This window comes from Zophobas morio, unplaced genomic scaffold (genome assembly GCF_036711695.1).
Source record: "Zophobas morio isolate AGI-343-1 ecotype UQ-CSIRO unplaced genomic scaffold, CSIRO_AGI_Zmor_V1 ptg000041l, whole genome shotgun sequence".
NCBI lineage: Eukaryota > Metazoa > Arthropoda > Insecta > Coleoptera > Tenebrionidae > Zophobas > Zophobas morio.
The window spans coordinates 4,363,431-4,385,866 of record NW_026972146.1 but is presented as its reverse complement, the minus strand read 5'-3'; positions in this window follow the sequence as shown (position 1 = coordinate 4,385,866).

The following is a 22,436-nucleotide window of genomic DNA, read 5'->3' as shown; positions in this document are numbered from 1 at the left end:
TCGAAAAATGCGCCAGTCATCGAATCGAATTCGAAAGACGAACTCCCGCTGGAAAATTTCCCGCCCGGTCCAGGGCGGGCTTTAATTAAATTCGTGGTGTAATTAGGGCAATTCGGCGGCAAAGGCCGGGATAAATTGGCGGTATAAAGTATAAAGTGACGTATACACAATGGGCCGGCATTGCTTAATTCCCGTTTCATCATGGACGTCCGAAACGGGATAATGTTGTATATAATGGTATTTCATTAAAGTTTCCGGATTTCGGCGGCCAGGAAATGTGGAAAGTTTACCTAGTGGGATTGCGTGGAGCTTGTGTATATTGAGAAAGTTATATGCGTCCATCCGGCGGGGTGCGAATGTCCAAAATGTGCGTGTGTACAAGCTCTTGTTACGGAATAATGACCAGCTTGTGGCGGGGTTATTTTCAATTCCCTTTTTTTTCCCAAAAATTAATGAATGCGTAAATTTATTTTATTGATTTAATCAGGAACTACAGAACCCAATGCTTTGAAATCTTGCAAATGTTTTAAAGTTATAAAGAGCATAATAAATTTTTAGTCAAAATATATTTGCTTATCCCCTCCAAAAAATTGATGACGTCAGCTCAAAAGTTTGCCGAATAAACCTATTTAAAATTTACAAAATATAATGAGTCTTTTCTTGTAATTTACGATCCATTCATACTTTTTGGATTCGGATATACAGGGTGACTCAAAAAATTTAATGAATGCGCAAATTTATTTTATTGATTTACTCAGGAACTACAAAATCGAATGCTTTGAAATCTAATGTGAAAAAAAACATAATAGGCATGCAGTCGTCACGTTTCCGATAGCGAGGAAAGTACTGTCTAAACTCTTTAGACCGATTTTATTGATTTTCCCATTTCTCCATTTGTCAATTTTTCAATGTTTCAGTTCTGGGATTTTTTCACTGTTTCGATTTTTTAATTTTCCTTCCAATTTTAGGTTTTTCAATATTTCAGCTTTGGAATTTTGCAATATTTCGTTTCTTCAATTTTTCAAATTTTTGATATCGTGTTTTCTCGGTTTTTAAATTTTTAGGTTTTTAGATTTCTCACTATCTCGACTTTTCGATTTTTCAGTTCCATGACTTTTCAACTTGTCGAATTTTTAAATTTTAGATTTTTTGTTCTCGATCATTCAATTTTCTGAGTTTTCAGGCTTAAATTTTTTTTGTTGTTCAATTCTTGGATTTTTAAAATTTTTGTTTTTTAAATTTTCCTATTTATCAACTTACTGGGATTTCAATGTTTTGATTTTTTGATTGTTCAATTTCTCGATTTTTTGAATTTTTAGTTTTTGATACGATTTTTTTTCACAAATTTTCAGTTTTTCAATTTATTAACTTTACGATATTTCAGTTTTACGATTTTTAATTTTTTTTATTTTTCAGTTTTCAATTTTTGACGTTTCTAAATTTTTCTATTTTTCAATTTTTCGATTAACTGATTTTTTTATTTTCCCATTTCTCTATTTCTTGATTTTTCAATTCTTTCTTCAATTGCGATTTTTCAATGTTTCGATTTCTGGATTTTTCAATGTTTCCGTTTTGGATTTTTTCACGTTTCCGATTCTTCAATTTTCTTTCCATTTTTCAGTTTTTCAAGATTTCAGTTTTGAATTTCTTCGTTTCTTCAAATTTTCATGTTTGATTTTCACTTTTGACATTTTTCAAGTTTTCATTATATACTTTTTTGTTTTTTTATTTTTGATTTTTCAATTTTAGTTTCTTCACCTCTAAATTTTTCAATTTTTTAATTTTGCAATTTTTCGATTTTTCACACTCAGTTTTTAATTTTTGTCATTTTCAAATTTTCGTTTCCTCAATTTTTCAACTTCTCGATTTTTATTTTCCACTTTCCCGTTTTTTTTAATTTTCACTTTCTGGATTTTGTCACAAATTTTCACGTTCTTTCTTTCGATTTTTCAATTCTTCGAATTCTCAGTTTCTCAATTTTTCCATTTTTCAATTTTTAAATTTTTCACTTTGCAGTTTTTGGATTTCCAGTCTTCCGATTTTCCAGTTTCTTTAATTTTCAATATTTCTATTTCATAATACGTATTTCCTTTTTTTTTGATTTTTCATTTTTTCGATTCTGAAGATTTTTCAAGTTTTCATTTTGTAATTTTTCGTTTTTTATTTTTGATTTTTCAATTTTACAATTTCTCGACTTCCAAAATTTTCAATTTTTCCGTTTGCATCAGTTTTTGAATTTGGCAATTTTTGAATATTACAGTTTTTCATTTTTTTATTTTTCAGTTTCCCAATTTATAATTTTTCCCTTTTCCAATTGTTTGTATTTAGGATTTTTATTTTTCCTTTTCCCGATTTTTTAACTCTCACTTTTTCGATTTTATATCACAATTTTTCATTTTTTCAATTCCTTTATTTTTTGTCGTTTCTTTCGATTTACAGTTTTTTAATTATTAAATTTTTCAAATTTTCAGGCTTTGATTTTTCACGTTTAAAATTTTTCAATTTGCAGTTTTTGGATTTCCAGTCTTCCAATTTTTCAATTTCTTTAATTTTCAATATTTTGATTTTACAATACATATATCTTTTTTTTTTATTTTTCACTTTTTCGAATTTTAAGTTTTTCAATTTTTAATCTTTCGATTTTTCAAATTTTCGTTTCTTCAAATTTTCAAGTTTGATTTTCTCATTTGACATTTTTCAAGTTTTCATTATATACTTTTTCGTTTTTTTTTTGATTTTTTAATTTTACAGTTTCTTGACTTCTAAATTTTTCAATTTTTCCAGTTGCAATTTTTTAATTTTGCAATTTTTCGATATTACAGTTTTTTATTTTTCGATTTTTCACGTTCTCAGTTTTTAATTTTTGTCATTTTTAATTTTTCGTTTCTTCAATTTTTCAAGTTCTCGATTTTTATTTTTCATTTTCCCAAATTTTTTAATTTTCATTTTCTGGATTTTATGTCACAAATATTCATTTTCTCAATTCCTTTATTTCTTGTTGTTTCTTTCGATTTTTGAATTTTTCACTTTACAGTTTTTGGATTTCCAGTCTTCCGATTTTCCAGTTTCTTTAATTTTCAATTTTCTGACTTTTCAGGCTTAGATTTTTTTTGTTGTTCAATTCTTGGATTTTTAAAATTTTTGTTTTTTAAATTTTCCTATTTATCAACTTATTGGGATTTCAATGTTTTGATTTTTTGATTGTTCAATTTCTTGATTTTTTGAATTTTTAGTTTTTGATACGATATTTTTTTTTTTCAAAAATTTTCAGTTTTTCAATTTATTAACTTTACGATATTTCAGTTTTACAATTTTTAATTTTTTTTATTTTTCAGTTTTCAATTTTTGACGTTTCTAAATTTTTCTATTTTCAATTTTTCGATTAACTGATTTTTTGATTTTCCCATTTCTCTATTTCTCGATTTTTCAATTCTTCGTTCAATGTGATTTTTCAATTTTTCGATTTCTGAATTTTTCAATGTTTCAGTTTTGGATTTTTTCACTTTTCCGATTCTTCAATTTTCTTTCCATTTTTCAGTTTTTCAAGATTTCAGTTTTGAATTTTTTCACTTTTTCGATTTTTCAATTTTCCTTCCATTTTTCAAATTTTCAGTATTTCAGTTCTGGGATTTTGCAATGTTTCGGTTCTTCAATTTTTCCATTTTTTGATGTTTCGATTTCTCGGTTTTTCAATTTTTCGATAGGTATTTTAATTTTTCAATTTTTAAGTTCTAGATTTTCCGTTAATTTTTTTGTTTTCCTTGATATTTTGATGTGTCGATTATTCGATTTTTCAAGTTCTCGGTTTAGATTTTTTGGTTTTCCAATTTCTCGATTTTTAGATTTTTCAATTTTTCGGTTTACCGATTTTTTTTTTTTTCATTTAAAATGTTTCAATTTTTCAAGTATTAACTTTTCGATTTTTCAATTTTGGTTTAATTTGATTTCTTAATTTTTTGATTTTTTTACTCCTCTACTGTTGATGTTTTGATTTCTCGATGTTTCAGTTTTTGAACGTTCCGATGTTTTGATTTTTCGACTTTTTGGCTTTTCGAGTGTTCAATTTTTTGAATTTTGAATTTTAGATTTTTGTTTTTTTGATTTTTTTGGTGTTTCGATTTCCAAATTCTTCAATTTTTCGATAGTTTAATTTTTCAATTTTTCGAATTTTTAAATTTTTGATTTTTCTTTTCTTTTATTTCTTAATTTTTGGATTTTTTAAATTTTATATTTTTCAATTATACTGTTTTTTGATGCTTGGATTTCTTAATTTTTCAAGTTTTCAATACTCAATTTTTTAGGATTTGAATATTGAGAACTTTTCAATTTCTGGATTTTCAATTTTCAGATATTTTGATTTTTTGATTTTTTAATCTTTCGATTTTTGGGTGTTTTGATTTTTCGATTTTTAAAGTTTTTGATTTTTCGATTCTACTAAGCATTCAAATCAAATCAAATCAAATCAAATCAAATTCCTTATTTAACTGAACAGTTATTAATTTTACTAAGCAGCTATTATTTCACCAAACATAGGTATATTATTTTTACTGAGAATTTATTTTTTAACTGAGCATTTATTATATAACTTAGTATTTATCATTTTCACCGAGCGTTTAAAAATAGAACTGTGCATTTAATTTGTTCCCTTATCTAAATAATCTAAAACAACAAATTTAATATTGCAAATCGAAAAATTGAAAAAAAAAAACTGAAAACTACAGAAGCTGAAAAATGGGAAAACTGAAAAATCAAGAAATTCAAAATTGCTAAATCAATAAATTGGAAAAAAGAAAAATTTAAAATTGAAAACCTGAACGAAGAACCGAAAATTTGAAAAATTGGGAACCTCAAAAATTGAACGATTAAAAAACGAAAAACTAAGATCTAAAAATTGAAAATCAAAATTCGAAAAAACGAAAGGATCTAAAAATCGAGAAATAAAAAAATTGTAAAATCGAAAAATGAAAAACTGAAAAATTAAAAAAATGCACAAGCGTAAATTAAAAAAAATTGAGAAGCTGAAAAACCCAAGACGAAATTTTCCAAAAATTGAAAATCGAGAAATTACAAAGCGAAAAATGAAAGAAACCAAGAAGGGAAAAATTGAAATACATATTTAAAACGAAAAAATTTAAATTTCAAATCGAAAAATTCATTATTTATTATATAATTCATTCATTAATGTTTTTGAGTCACCCTGTATATGCAAATCCAAAAAGTATGAATGGAATGATTCTACATTTTAGATAGGGTTTATTCGGCAAACTTTTCAGTTGACGTCATCGATTTTTTGGAGGGAACAAGTAGTACCTGCTAAGATAAGAGTGATTTTGGCAAATGACATACCTTCCAAGAAAAGAGGGGGTGGGTGGGTGGGGCTAGTACCTGCTAAGATAAGAGTGATTTTAGCAAATGATATACCTTCCAAGAAGAGAGGGGGTGGGTGGGCGGGGCTAGTACCTGCAAAGTAAAGAGTGATTTTGGCAAATGGGATATAGCCTCTAAAGAAAGAGAAGGACTTTAACTAGTTATTTAATTATTTCAACACGCCGTCTTTAATAAACTGGTTCTAAACTTAGCAAGGATTACGGTGTTGAAAATACTTAAAGATAAGTAACGACTAATAATGTAAGTCATACAAACACGACTAACTAAAATTTTTGAGGTTTATGACAGCAGGAATACACTCGGTACACAGTACAGTTAAAATATTACCAATAAATGACAGATAAATGAAGTAATATGAAAATAAACGTTGACTTACAAAATGGTCACTTTTATCTCTAACAAAATATCTCTATGACTGTTTTAACTGTCGGACTTGTCGTAACAATCCGGAATAAAAATAAACCAATATAATTTAAATTACAATAAAAAAATGTATAATGCACACTCTGTCGAAACGCCGAGCTGCCTTTAAATTTATCCCTCGTTAAAATAGCTGAAAGCTCTCTGTGAAAAACTAACGAAATAATCCCAAACAAAACAACCCCGCCGCGTCAGTTTAAATAAAATTTTAAACTCATTTAACATTTTCCCCTACAAAAAGTAATTACAAATAGAGCCAGTCAAACATTCATTTTTAATCAAATGCTCGAGTAAACGAATTGTCTGCCCTTCAACTCCTCCACTGTTTCAAGACGTGAACTGCACCGAAAGCGCGGCTTTCTTGTCCTGAAAGTTGATGAGAACTTCCGCAGTATCAAAGCTTCGCGAGCTTCGTTCATTTATCATGAAAAAGTAATTGTATTCGAGCGAATTTTATTTTTACCTTGGAGTGGGGCTGTAAAGCAGTATTTTATTATTTTAGACTGTTCGCCAAGAATGTGTCCATCATCGAGATTTTACGATATAATGGCTTCGGTCGAGGTGCTATAAAGAAGCCTTCGAGTTAAAAAGCGATATTCTTACCTAACAACTTATTCGAGTTTTTGTGGGGGTGCTTGTTAAAACTGGGGGGTGAACAATAAAAGAAATGAAACGGCCAAATTTGATAATAATGTGGCGATGGGGAGGTAAAGGGGGGGTTTTAATAATTCGGGGGCTCGAAATGGGGGCAGGTTTCAAGTGGGAAAGTTATGAGCGTTTGTGTTACATTACATCGGAAGAATGTCACGTAGACATGTGTTTGATTTGAATGAGTTTATCGCCCCAAAAGAGATGACTAAAATTATAAACGTCAGGATTTCAAAGTATTCACTTTTGCAATTCTTGATTTAATCAATAAAGTAAATTGACTCAGTCATTAATTTTTTTCACAAATTGAACAATTGAAAACCGAAAAACTAAAATCTAAAAATTGAAGAATCGAAAAATTAAAAATAGAGAAACGCAAAATTCGAAAAATGGAAAAACTGAAAAGTTCTAAAAATCGAGGAATAAAAAAATTGTAAAATCGAAAGATGAATGAAGCAAAAATTGGAAGAATTGAAAGATTTAAAATCAAAAAATCAACAAATTTAAAATTGTAAATCGAAAAATTGAATTAAAAAAACTGAAAACTCGAGAAGCTGAAAAATTGGAAAACGAAAAATCAAGAAATTCAAAATTGCTAAATCAATAAATTGGAAAAAAGAAAAATTTAAAATTGAAAACCTGAACGAAGAACCGTAAATTAAAAAAATTGAAAAGCTGAAAAACCCAAGACGAAAATATCCAAAAATTGAAAATCGAGAAATTACAAAGCGAAAAATGAAAGAAACCAAGAAGGGCCAAATTGAAATACATATTTAAAACGAAAAAATTTAAATTTCCAATCGAAAAAGTGAAAAATCGAAAAATCGAAAAATTGAAAATTGAAAACGAGACTGAAGAAACGAAAAATGAAAAATCAAGAATCTCAAAAACTGAACAATGAAAACCGAAAAATTAAAAATTGAGAAACTCAAAAATTGTAAAATTGAAAAATTAAAATACAAAAAACTAAAAATTTTCAATTGCAAATCGAAAAACTGAAAAATCGAAGAACCGAAATATTGAAAAACTGAAAAATTTAAAATTGAATACCAGGGTGAAGAACTGAAAATTTTAAAATTCTAGAAAAATTGAAAAATTGAAAACCGAAAAAAGAATCGAAAGATTAAAAATAGAGAAACGCAAAATTCGAAAAATGGAAAAACCGAAACGATCGAGGAATAAAAAAATTTTGAAATCGAAAAATTAAACAAGAAAAAAGTGAAAAAATTGAAAAATTTAAAATAAAAAAAATCTACAAATTTCAAATTATGAACCGAAAAATTGAAGAAAAAAAATTAAAACTCAAAAAACTGAAAAATCGAAATATCGAAAAATTGAAAATTGCAAAATCAAAAAATCGAAAAACTGAAAAATTTACAATTGGAAACCAGAGTGAAGAATCGAAAATTTGAAAAATCGAGACGCTCAAAAATTGAACAATTGAGAAACGATTAAATTAAGATTAAGATTAAAGTTTAAAAATTGAAAAATTAAAAATAGAGAAACTCAAAATTCGAAAAATGGAAAAAACGAAAGTATCTAAAAATCGAGAAATGAAAAAATTGTGAAATCGAAAAACTAATGAAGCAAAAAATGGAAGAATTGAAAGATTTAAAATCAAAAAATCAACAAATTTAAAATAGCAAATCGAAAAATTGAAGAAAAAAAAATGAAAACTCGAGAAGCTGAAAAATTGGAAAACTGAAAAATCAAGAAATTCAAAATTGCTAAATCAATAAATTGGAAAAAAGAAAAATTTAAAATTGAAAACCAGAGTGAAGGATTGAAAATTTTAAAATTCGAGAAAAATTGAAGAATTGAAAACCGAAAAACTAAAATCTAAAAATTGAAGAATCGAAAAATTAAAAATAGAGGAACGCAAAATTCGAAAAATGGAAAAACCGGAAAGATCTAAAAATCGAAGAATAAAAAAATTGTAAAATCGAAAAGTTAAACAAGAAAAAAATGAAAAATTGAAAAGTTCAAAATAAAAAAAATCTACAAATTTCAAATTGTGAACCGAAAAACTGAAGAAAAAATATTGAAAATTCAAAAAACTGAAAAATCGAATTATAAAAAAATTGAAAATTGCAACAAAAAATCGAAAAACTGAAAAATTTTAAATTGGAAACCAGAGTGAAGAATCGAAAATTTGAAAAATCGAGACACCTAAAAATTGAACAATTGAGAAGCGATTAAATCAAGATTAAGATTAAGATTTAAAAATTGAAAAATTAAAAAGAGAGAAACTCAAAATTCGAAAAATGGAAAAAACCAAAATATCTAAAAATCGAGAAATGAAAAAATTGTAAAATCGAAAAATTGAAGAAAAAAACTGAAAACTAGAGAAGCTGAAAAATTGGAAAACTGAAAAATCAAGAAATTCAAAATTGCTAAATCAATAAATTGGAAAAAAGAAAATTTTAAAATTGAAAACCTGAACGAAGAACCCAAAATTTGAAAAATCGGGAACCTCAAAAATTGAACGATTAAAAAACGAAAAACTAAGATTTAAAAATTGAAAAGTCGAAAAATGAAAACCAGAAACTCAAAATTCAAAAAATGGAAAAAACGAAAGGATCTAAAAATCGAAGAATAAAAAAATTGTAAAATCGAAAAATTAAACAAGAAAAAAAATGAAAAAATTGAAAAAATCAAAATAAAAAATCTACAAATATCAAATTGTGAACCGAAAAATTAAAGAAAAACAATTGAAAACTCAAAAAACGGAAAAATCGAAATATCAAAAACTTGAAAATTGCAAAATCAAAAAATTGAAAAATTGAAAAATTTAAAATTGGAAACCAGAGTGAAGAATCGAAAATTTGAAAAATCGAGACACCCAAAAATTGAACAATTGAGAAACGATTAAATTAAGATTAAGATTTAAAAATTGAAAAATTAAAAATAGAGAAACTCAAAATTCGAAAAATGGAAAAAACCAAAATATCTAAAAATCGAGAAATGAAAAAATTGTAAAATCGAAAAATTGAAGAAAAAAACTGAAAACTAGAGAAGCTGAAAAATTGGAAAACTGAAAAATCAAGAAATTCAAAATTGCTAAATCAATAAATTGAAAAAAAGAAAATTTTAAAATTGAAAACCTGAACGAAGAACCGAAAATTTGAAAAATCGGGAACCTCAAAAATTGAACGATTAATAAACGAAAAACTAAGACCTAAAAATTGAAAAATCGAAAAATGAGAAACAGAGAAATTCAAAATTCGAAAAATGGAAAAAACGAAAGGATCTAAACCGAAATATAGAAAAACTGAAAAATTTAAAATTGAAAACCAGGGTGAAGAACTGAAAATTTTAAAATTCTAGAAAAATTGAAAAATTGAAAACCGAAAAAGTAAAATCTAAAAATTGAAGAATCGAAACCGAGGAATAAAAAAAATTTAAAATCGAAAAATTAAACAACAAAAAAGTGAAAAAATTGAAAAATTTAAAATAAAAAAAATCTTCAAATTTCAAATTATGGACCGAAAAATTGAATAAAAAAAATTAAAACTCAAAAAACTGAAAAATCGAAATGTCAAAAAACTGAAAATTGCAAAATCAATAAATCGAAAAACTGAAACATTTAAAATTGGAAACCAAAGTGAGGAATCGAAAATTTTAAAAATCGAGACATTAAAAATTGAATAATTGAGAAACGATTAAATTAAGATTAAGGTTAAGATTTAAAAATTGAAAAATTAAAAATAGAGAAACTCAAAATTCGAAAAATGGAAAAATCGAAAATATGTAAAAATCTAGAAATGAAAAAATTGTAAAATCGAAAGATTGATGAAGCAAAAAATGGAAGAATTGAAAGATTTGAAATCAAAAAATCAACGAATTTAAAATTGCCAATCGAAAAATTGGAAAACTGAAAAATTAAGGAATTCAAAATTGCTAAACCAATAAATTGAAAAAAAGAAAAATTTTAAATTGAAAACCTGAACGAAGAACCGAAAATTTGAAAAATCGGGAACCTCAAAAATTGAACGATTAAAAAACGAAAAACTAAGATCAAAAAATTGAAAAATTGAAAAATGAAAAACAGAGAAACTCAAAATTCGAAAAATGGAAAAAACGAAGGAAATCGAGAAATAAAAAAATTGTAAAATCGAAAAATGAAAAACTAAAAAATTAAAAAATTGCTCAATCGTAAATTTAAAAAATTGAAAAGCTGAAAAAACCCAAGACGAAAATATCCAAAAATTGAAAATATTTATTATATTAATTCATTCATTAATTTGTTTGAGTCACCCTGTATATGCAAATCCAAAAAGTATGAATGGAATGATTCTACATTTTAGATAGGATTTATTCGGCAAACTTTTTAGGTGACGTCATCCATTTTTTTGGAGGGGACAAGTAGTACCTGCTAAGATAAGAGTGATTTTGGCAAATGACATACCTTCTAAGAAGAGAGGGGGTGGGTGGGCGGGGCTAATACCTTCTAAGATAAGCGTGATTTTGGCAAATGAGATAGCCTCTAAGGAAAGAGAGGGTGGGTGGGCGGGGCTGGTACTTGCTAAGATAAGAGTGATTTTGGCAAATGACATACCTTCTAAGAAGAGAGGGGGTGGGTGGGCGGGGCTAGTACTTGCTAAGATAAGAGTGATTTTGGCAAATGACATACCTTCCAAGAAAAGAGGGGTTGGTTGGCGGGGCTAGTACCTGCTAAGATAAGAGTGATTTTTGGAAATGAGATACCCTCTAAAGGAAAAGAGGGCGGTTGGGCGGGGCTAGTACCTGCTAAGATAAGCTTGATTTTAACAAATGAGATAACCTCTAAGGAAAGAGGGGGCGGGTGGGCGGGGCTAGTACTTGCTAAGATAAGAGTGATTTTGGCAAATGACATACCTTCCAAGAAGACAGGGGGTGGGTGTGCGGGGCTAGTGCCTGCTAAGATAAGCTTGATTTTAGCAAATGACGTATCCTCTAAGAAACTTAATTAAATTATTATAAGAAAATATATTTTGAATAAAAACTTATCATGCTTATCATAACTGTAAACCATCTGCAAAATTTCAAAGCATTCCGTTTTGCAGATTCCAAATTAAATGTCAAAATGTTGTTTACTAATTTTGATTTTTTTTACAAAAATCTGGACGTTTCAGGTAAAATCTCAATCCGGAGTCATAAACTACATGTGTAAGACTATATTATTTGATACAATTTAAAACCCAATTACTAGGTACAATTTTGAAGTGACGTCATCACATTAGATGATTAGACAAATTTGGGTTAATAAAAATCCGGGACGGCAGACAGACGGACAGACAGACGGAAACGAGAGACCTATTTCTTTGTCCTCCAGGGGTCATGAAAGGTCGAGAAAACGTAAAAGTAGAGAGTCGGCCGACGGACTCGATTACGGGAACTAAAAAGAGATTAATTGAGAGATCGTCCATCCACTATTAATTCATTCAAGGGAACCTTTTCAAAATTGCAGCGACGTGGAGCTTTAAACTTGTCAGTCGTATTGATTTAAGAATTGTTTTATTCCGCCATTCCTGTTTTGGTTTGAAATTAGGAAAACATTTCAAACAATGACGAAGGCAAACACTTTTTGCATTAAAAGATGAAAGAAAACTTTTACTTTGTGGTTTCATTTGTAAAAGAATAAAAGAAGCGTATACTCGCTTGAAACATTATATAATGAAAAAAAATAACCTCTTTAAATGTCATTCCTTCTGTGCTCGAATTGATTAAATTTATACAGACGTAAGACAAGAGTGGCAGATATTTCAACATTATCAGATCCAGGAGGCTATAATTTACGCTACTGTAATGTATAATTTGTCAATTATAGATATCGTTAACAGCAGCAAAGTAATAAGAATGTATGTACACTTTAAACACTGTTTACATTCACATTATTTTCTTATTTTTTTTTCGCAACTTTGCGTAACACTGACTTTTGAAAAGACTATTTTTTGTTTGACTTATACGTTCAACGTTGTTTTAAGTTTCGGATTAAGAACATGTATTACTCAAATTTGAAACGCCACTTGACAAAAACGAGCTCGGTTTTGGAATTATGTTCAGTCGTGAAGTAACAGTGGCAGTTTTTATTAAATAGTTTAAATGAAACATCTTGTATACGTGTCTTCGCTGCAAGTACTCATGTTGCAAGGAAAGCTATAAGTTTTCGATGCAATTACGTTTTATTACGTTTGCGTAGATTGAAACTAAAATGACCCAATACGAACTGCCTTGGAAACGTTATACCATGTAATGGAGAGTTATACACCATGTTCGTGATGTTCTCTAGGCACTAAACCAAAATATGTTATTAGAAGTTACCTTACGAGTGGTAATTGGTTTACACTAAAAACAAAGTGATACCTAGAGAGCGGATTTCTAGGTTTAACGCTTTTTGTGAAAAATGTAAGCACTTTAAAACTTTTTTATATCTGTAACTATGATACAGTTTGGAGTCATTTGACACATTTTTTTATGCTTATTTGCTTTTTTCTCAATTTTATGCATATTAAAACTTATATGCTTATTTAATGCTTTTTTCGACGAATATGAGTTTTAATGCATATTTCGTTCAAATGCCAGCCTTGTCGGGATGACAAATACTTGTTAGTTAGGCGTATCGTAGCGTATGCATTTTACCTGGACTTGACCATTGAAGTACACTTACTCAAGACCCTTTCTGTGAATAGGTTCCGGTCGTTTGGGTAATAAAATTTTATTATAGGATTGGAAAAATACTTCATAGATTTTACGACTTTAAATCCTTACTTCCGTTGATAATGAATTAAAGCTTTTAACCAGATGTTCTTTTTCGGCATTTTGCGGCAAGACCGTTGAAGATTTTCTAGAAAGAAGGATTATTGTGCCCAACTATCTACCTTAAAATTTTTCTAATGGAAACTTTTAAGTTAAAGAACCGTTTATTTCACAACCATCAGTCTATCGCATCTGTCGTAGTACAGTGTTATACGTGGTTCTCCCTTGTTACATGTTGAGTTCTTTTTGGTAATATTACTAATATTTTAAAAGAATACCGAAAGTAAAATCGACGCCGGATGAGTGGATAAGGAATTTTCCAGAATTAAAATTAGAAAACAACAAAATATTCTGCAGAGCTTGTGTGAAAACCGTAAGCCCACTAATTTTTTTTTATCTATTTTCTTTTGTTAATCCTGTATATGTACGTGGTTTTAGATTCAAAGTGATAAAAAATATAACGTGACGCAACATGTCAGAACGACTCTTCATGTGGAAAGGAAGAAAATGTTTGAGGTTTCTAAAATTAAACAGCAGACCAGACATTAATCTGTTGCATCTACTTCCACAAAAGATGAGCAGTTTCAGTTTAATTTCGATTTATGTAAAATGATGATCCAGTCCAATATACCTTTAAAAAAATTGGAGAAAGGCCCTCTTCAAGAATTCCTTGAAAAACACTGCAATCGACATATTCCGGTTTAAAGTACTCTCCGAAAAAATTATGTAGGCCCAGTGTTTCAGCAAGTTTACAACGAAATTAAACATCGCATTGGAGATAATTATTTATGGTTCGCTGTCGATGAAACAACCGATAGTTGTGGAAGATACGTGGCAAGTTTAATTGTTGGAGTCTTAAATGAAAATTTCCCTAGTCGAGGGTATGTAGTAAGTTTGAAAATGTTAGATAAAACAAATGGCAATACGATTACCAGATTTGTAAATGACAGTCTTACGTCACTATTTTTGCCAATAAAATTTTATTGATGATCTCGGATGCAGCTCGTTATATGTTGAAAGCAGGGAATAATCTAAAAATATTGTACCCCAATTTAATTCACTCTACTTGCATTGGCCACGGTTTAAACAGAGTGGCTGAAGGAATACGTTTGCAGTTTCCTACTGTTAATAAATAAGTGGCAAATGGTAAAAAGATTTTTGTTAAAGCCCCACTAAGAGTGCAACATTTTAAGGAAAAATTTCCAAACATACCATTGCCCCCAGAGCCGATTATATCGAGGTGGGGAACATGGTTACAGGCCACATTTTATTATGACAAATATATCAAAGAATTTGAGGAAGTAGTTACGGAGTTTAGCGAAGATTCTTCTCAATCGATTAAAGATTGCATAAATATTTTGGAAAACAAAGATTTGCGACAAGATCTAGCTTTTCTAAGAAGCAATTATCAATTCGTATGCGAGGTAATAGAAAAGTTAGAAAAACCCAACATGTTGTTGGTAGATGCCATAAACTTAGTGAAAGAATTTAAACATTTGTTGTGTCTGGTAGCGGATTAATGAGATAGATATCTCTGATACCACACTTCTGATTACTCCGAAAGTTTAGATGTTTATCAAGCCAAGATTTCGTAACTAAACAAATCGCCGTTTTCAACTATAGTTACGGTTTTGAACTAGTGAATGGTTTCCGATGGCCAATAAACGTTTTACAACACTTGTTTTCTGGTATTTTTGTGAATAATAATAAAAGATTTCCAAAGAATCGCGTTGGAACTCATTTGTACAAAGTTCACTATTTAAGATCCAGAACTATAGAATTCATGAAATTTGTGTTTGTTACAATTTAATTCTAGTATTTTAGAAAGGTCGGCATATACATATTATTTATAAAGGCAATTTATACGATTGTAATTACAAATTAAAATGTAGTGAAAGAGATACATTAAAATACAAAAACTGTGGATGAGAAAAAAATCCCGTGGGATTTATTCATTGTAAGTGAATTATTATCAGCGCAGACATGGCCATAACTATTTTAAAGGTGCATTGTCCATTTCAGTAGTTATAATTTTGAGTGTTTTTGGGGAAATATTGAGTCTGGTTGATCAATTAATCATCGAGGAAATAAAATCAAGAGACGAAATATAAACATAAACAGTCGAAGTTAAGCATGTACCTACTCAGAAATCGAGAATTTCTACATTTTTCGCTTGGGTTGTCTGCTTTAAATATATCGCGGAGGTGTTATTTACCCCACTGGCTTTTCATTATACAAGTTATCACAAGACGGAAAAATCATATTTTATAATTTTTTAAAGAAGCGTAATCTCCGAAACTGCTGGACCGATCGTTATCAAATTTTGCACATATGTTAGAAATACCATCTAGATGGTTAAATACTAACCAAAATTTGGCTAATTATCCCTATCAACAAGTTGATGATGTCATCTCCAAAATTTATAATTAAAAGTTTTTTTAATTTGATAAAATAAGATACTTGTGGTGTGCGAATCCGTGCCGAATTTTCACCCCAGATATCCAGAATTTTTAGAAAACATTTAAAACTGAATAGAATAATTGCAATATAACTTTCTTTACCCCCTCTCTATTTTCTCAGAAGGCATAAAATTTGCCAAAATCAGACTTATCTTAACAAGTACTAGCCCCGCCCACCCACCCTCTCTTTTCTTAGAGGATATGTGATATGCCAAAATCAGTCTTATCTTACCAAGTACTAGCCCCACCCACCCACCCCTTTTTTCTCAGGGGATATGTCATTTGCCAAAATAAGACTTATCTCAGCAAGTACTAGCAAGTACTACCCTCTGAGGAAATAAAGGGCGAGGCTAGTACTTCTAACATAAGTCTTGTTTTGGCAAATGACATATCCTCTGATAAAATAGGGGGCGGGTGGGCGGGGCTAGTACATACTTGGTAAGATAAGACTGATTTTGGCAAATGACATCCTTTAATAAAAGAGAGGGGGGGGTGGGTGCGGCTAGTACTTGATGAGATAAGATTGATTTTGGCAAAAGATATGCCCTCTAAGAAAGTAAAGGGTGGGTGGGTGGGGCTATTACTTGTCAAGATAAGACTGATTTTGGCAAATGACATATCCGCTACGAAAAGAGAAGGTGGGTGGGTGGATGGGGCTGGTACTTGCTAAGATAAGACTGATTTTGGTAGATGATATATCCTCTAAGAAAAGAGAGGGTGGGTGGGTGGGGCTAATACTTGTCAAGATGAGAGTGATTTTGGCAAATGACATATGCTCTAAGAAAATAAGGGTGGGTGGGCGGGGTTAGTACTTCCTAGATAAGATTGATTTTGGCAGATGACTTATTGTTCTAAGAAAATAAAGGCTGGGTGGGGACTTGCTAAAAATGAAAAAATTTAAAAATCAAAACATTTAAATGGAGAAATCGGAAAATTGTACAACTGTGTAATCGGAAAATCAAAAATTGAGATATCGAAAAATTGAAAAAAAAACAAATCTTATAAAATCGAATTAAAAATTCCAGTTTTCATGTTTTTTAGATTTTAGATTTTTCAACTTTTGATTATTTCATTTGATAATTTGTTTGACAATTTTGCAGTTTTTAATTCCAATTTTTTGATTTTTCAATTTTGGAACTTTTTGATTTTTAATTTTTCAAGTTCTCGATTTAAAATTTTTCCTTTTCACGATTTGTCATTTTTTCGATTTTTTAACTAAAAGAACATATTTATTCGAACCAAAATTAAAAAAAAAATCGAAAAATTTAAAAATTGGAAAATTAAAAATTGAAAGGTTAAAAATTCAAAATTAGAAAAAAAATCAGATGTTTTAACATCTATTTTCTCGATATTTTTAAAAATCAAATAATTGAGAATAAAGATTGCATAAATATTTTGGAAAACAAAGATTTGCGACAAGATCTAGCTTTTCTAAGGAGCAATTAACAATTCGTATGTGAGGTAATAGAAAAGTTAGAAAAACCCAACATGTTGTTGGTAGATGCCATAAACTTAGTGAAAGAATTTAAACATTTGTTGTGTCTGGTAGCGGATTAATGAGATAGATATCTCTGATACCACACTTCTGATTACTCCGAAAGTTTAGATGTTTATCAAGCCCAGATTTCGCAACAAAACAAATCGCCGTTTTCAACTATAGTTACGGTTTTGAACTAGTGAATGGTTTCCGATGGCCAATAAACGTTTTACAACACTTGTTTTCTGGTATTTTAGTGAATAATAATAAAAGATTTCCAAAGAATCGCGTTGGAACTCATTTGTACAAAGTTCACTATTTAAGATCCAGAACTATAGAATTCATGAAATTTGTGTTTGTTAAAATTTAATTCTAGTATTTTAGAAAGGTCGGAATATACATATTATTTATAAATGCAATTTATACGATTGTAATAACAAATTAAAATGTAGTGAAAGAGATACATTAAAATACAAAAACTGTGGATGAGAAAAAAATCCCGTGGGACTTATTCATTGTAAGTGAATTATTATCAGCGCAGACATGGCCATAACTATTTTAAAGGTGCATTGTCCATTTCAGTAGTTATAATTTTGAGTGTTTTTGGGGAAAATATTGAGTCTGGTTGATCAATTAATCATCGAGGAAATAAAATCAAACAAATTTCCCTTTCGTTTCTTTTCTGAACGTGCTAATAGTCGAATTCTTTCGAAATATAAACATAAACAGTCGAAGTTAAGCATGTACCTACTCAGAAATCGAGAATTTCTACATTTTTCCCTTGGGAAAAATATAATCATATATTTAAATATACCGCGGAGGTGTTATTTACGCCACTGGCTTTTCATTATACAAGTTATCACAAGACGGAAAAATCATATTTTATAATTTTTTAAAGAAGCTTAATGTCCGAAACTGCTGGACCGATCGTTGTCAAATTTTGCACATATGTTAGGAATACCATCTAGATAGTTAAATACTAACCAAAATTTGGCTAATTATCCCTACCAACAAGTTGATGATGTCATCTCCAAAATTTATAAATAAAAGTTTTTTTAATTTGATAAAATAAGATACTTGTGGTGTGCGAATACGTGCCGAATTTTCACCCCAGATATCCAGAATTTTTAGAAAACATTTAAAACTGAATAGAATAATTGCAATATAACTTTCTTTACCCCCTCTCTATTTTTTCAGAAGGCATAGCATTTGCCAAAATCAGTCTTATCTTAACAAGTACTAGCCCCGCCCACCCACCCTCTCTTTTCTTAGAGGATATGTGATATGCCAAAATCAATCTTATCTTACCAAGTACTAGCTTCACCCACCCACCCCCATTTTCTTAGGGGATATGTCATTTGCCAAAATAAGACTTATCTTAGCAAGTACTAGCAAGTACTACCCTCTGAGGAAATAAAGGGCGAGGCTAATACTTCTAACATAAGTCTTGTTTTGGCAAATGACATATCCTCTGATGAAATAGGGGGCGGGTGGGCGGGGCTAGTACATACTTGGTAAGAAAAGACTGATTTTGGCAAATGACATCCTTTAAGAAAAGAGAGGGCGGGTGGGTGGGGCTAGTACTTGATGAGATAAGATTGATTTTGGCAAATGATATGCCCTCTAAGAAAGTAAAAGGTGGGTGGGTGGGGCTATTACTTGGTAAGATAAGACTGATTTTGGCAAATGACATATCCGCTACGAAAAGAGAGGGTGGGTGGGTGGGGCTAGTACTTGCTAAGATAAGACTGATTTTGGTAGATGATATATCCTCTAAGAAAAGAGAGGGTGGGTGGGTGGGGCTAATACTTGTCAAGATGAGAGTGGTTTTGGCAAATGACATATGCTCTAAGAAAATAAGGGCGGGTGGGCGGGGCTAGTACTTGTTAGATAAGATTGATTTTAGCAGATGACTTATTGTTCTAAGAAAATAAAGGCTTGGTGGGTACTTGCTAAAAATGAAAAAATTTAAAAATCAAAACATTTATATGGAGAAATCGGAAAATTGTACAACTGTGTAATCGGAAAATTGTACAACTGTTTAATCGGAAAATCAAAAATTGAAATATCGAAAAATTGAAAAAAAAAACAAATCTTATAAAATCGAATTCAAAATTCCAGTTTTCATGTTTTTTAGTTTTTAGATTTTTCAACTTTTGATTATTTCATTTGATAATTTGTTTGACAATTTTGCAGTTTTTAATTCCAATTTTTTGATTTTTCAATTTTGGAACTTTTTGATTTCTAATTTTTCAAGTTCTCGATTTAAAATTTTTCCTTTTCACGATTTGTCATTTTTTCGATTTTTTAACTAAAAGAACATATTTATTCGAACCAAAATTAAAAAAAAAATCGAAAAATCTAAAAATTGGAAAATTTAAAATTGAAAGGTTAAAAATTCAAAATTAGAAAAAAAATCAGATGTTTTAACATCTATTTTCTCGATATTTTTAAAAATCAAATAATTGAGAATAAAGATTGCATAAATATTTTGATAAACAAAGATTTGCGACAAGATCTAGCTTTTCTAAGGAGCAATTAACAATTCGTATGTGAGGTAATAGAAAAGTTAGAAAAACCCAACATGTTGTTGGTAGATGCCATAAACTTAGTGAAAGAATTTAAATATTTGTTGTGTCTGGTAGCGGATTAATGAGATAGATATCTCTGATACCACACTTCTGATTACTCCGAAAGATTAGATGTTTATCAAGCCAAGATTTCGCAACTAAACAAATCGCCGTTTTCAACTATAGTTACGGTTTTGAACTAGTGAATGGTTTCCGATGGCCAATAAACGTTTTACAACACTTGTTTTCTGGTATTTTTGTGAATAATAATAAAAGATTTCCAAAGAATCGCGTTGGAACTCATTTGTACAATGTTCACTACTTAAGATCCAGAACTATAGAATTCATGAAATTTGTGTTTGTTAAAATTTAATTCTAGTATTTTAGAAAGGTCGGCATATACATATTATTTATAAAGGCAATTTATACGATTGTAATTACAAATTAAAATGTAGTGAAAGAGATACATTAAAATACAAAAACTGTGGATGAGAAAAAAATCCCGTGAGACTTATTCATTGTAAGTGAATTATTATCAGCGCAGACATGGCCATAACTATTTTAAAGGTGCATTGTCCATTTCAGTAGTTATAATTTTGAGTATTTTTGGGGAAATATTGAGTCTGGTTGATCAATTAATCATCGAGGAAATAAAATCAAACAGAGACGAAATATAAACATAAACAGTCGAAATTAAGCATGTACCTACTCAGAAATCGAGAATTTCTACATTTTTCCCTTGGGTTGTCTGCTTTAAATATATCGCGGAGGTGTTATTTACGCCACTGGCTTTTCATTATACAAGTTATCACAAGACGGAAAAATCATACTTTATAATTTTTTAAAGAAGCGTAATCTCCGAAACTGCTGGACCGATCGTTGTCAAATTTTGCACACATGTTAGAAATACCATCTAGATGGTTAAATACTAACCAAAATTTGGCTAATTATCCCTACCAACAAGTTGATGATGTCATCTCCAAAATTTATAATTAAAAGTTTTTTTAATTTGATAAAATAAGATACTTGTGGTGTGCGAATCCGTGCCGAATTTTCACCCCAGATATCCAGAATTTTTAGAAAACATTTAAAACTGAATAGAATAATTGCAATATAACTTTCTTTACCCCCTCTCTATTTTCTCAGAAGGCATAGCATTTGCCAAAATCAGTCTTATCTTAACAAGTACTAGCCCCGCCCACCCACCCTCGCTTTTCTTAGAGGATATGTGATATGCCAAAATCAGTCTTATCTTACCAAGTACTAGCCCCACCCACCCACTCCTATTTTTTCAGAGGATATGTCATCTGCCAAAATAAGGCTTATCTTAGCAAGTACTAGCAAGTACTACCCTCTGAGGAAATAAAGGGCGAGGCTAGTACTTCTAACATAAGTCTTGTTTTGGCAAATGACATATCCTCTGATGAAATAGGGGGCGGGTGGGCGGGGCTAGTACATACTTGGTAAGAAAAGACTGATTTTGGCAAATGACATCCTTTAAGAAAAGAGAGAGCGGGTGGGTGGGGCTAGTACTTGATGAGATAAGATTGATTTTGGCAAATGATATGCCCTCTAAGAAAGTAAAGGGTGGGAGGGTGGGGCTATTACTTGGTAAGATAAGACTGATTTTGGCAAATGATATATCCGCTACGAAAAGAGAGGGTGGGTGGGGCTAGTACTTGCTAAGATAAGACTGATTTTGGCAGATGATATATCCTCTAAGAAAAGAGAGGGTGGGTGGGTGGGGCAAATACTTGTCAAGATGAGACTGATTTTGGCAAATGACATATGCTCTAAGAAAATAAGGGTGGGTGGGCGGGACTAGTACTTGCTAGATAAGATTGATTTTGGTAGATGACTTATTGTTCTAAGAAAATAAAGGCTGAGTGGGTACTTGCTAAAAATGAAAAAATTTAAAAATCAAAACATTTAAATGGAGAAATCGGAAAATTGTACAACTGTATAATAGGAAAATCAAAAATTGAAATATCGAAAAATTGAAAAAAAAAACAAATCTTATAAAATCGAATTCGAAATTCCAGTTTTCATGTTTTTTAGTTTTCAGATTTTTCAACTTTTGAATATTTCATTTGATAATTTGTTTGACAATTTTGCAGTTTTTAATTCCAATTTTTTGATTTTTCAATTTTGGAACTTTTTGATTTTTAATTTTTCAAGTTCTCGATTTAAAATTTTTCCTTTTCACGATTTGTCATTTTTTTAACTAAAAGAACATATTTATTCGAACGAAAATTAAAAAAAAAAAATTGAAAAATCTAAAAATTGGAAAATTTAAAATTGAAAGGTTAAAAATTCAAAATTAGAAAAAAAATCAGATGTTTTAACATGTATTTTCTCGATATTTTTAAAAATCAAATAATTGAGAATAAAGATTGCATAAATATTTTGGAAAACAAAGATTTGCGACAAGATCTAGCTTTTCTAAGGAGCAATTATCAATTCGTATGTGAGGTAATAGAAAAGTTAGAAAAACCCAACATGTTGTTGGTAGATGCCATAAACTTAGTGAAAGAATTTAAACAACAAGCAAACGCAGTAAGGGGTGATATTGGTACTAGAGTATCTCAAAAATTTGACGAAGTGTTAAATAAAAATGCAGGTTTCGGTGTTCTTTCCGACGTTGCTCGTGTTTTACAAAGCCAGAAGGTGGAAAATTTGGAGTTAGATTCAACATTAGTTGCAAAATTCAAATTTGCGCCTACAACGAGTGTGGAT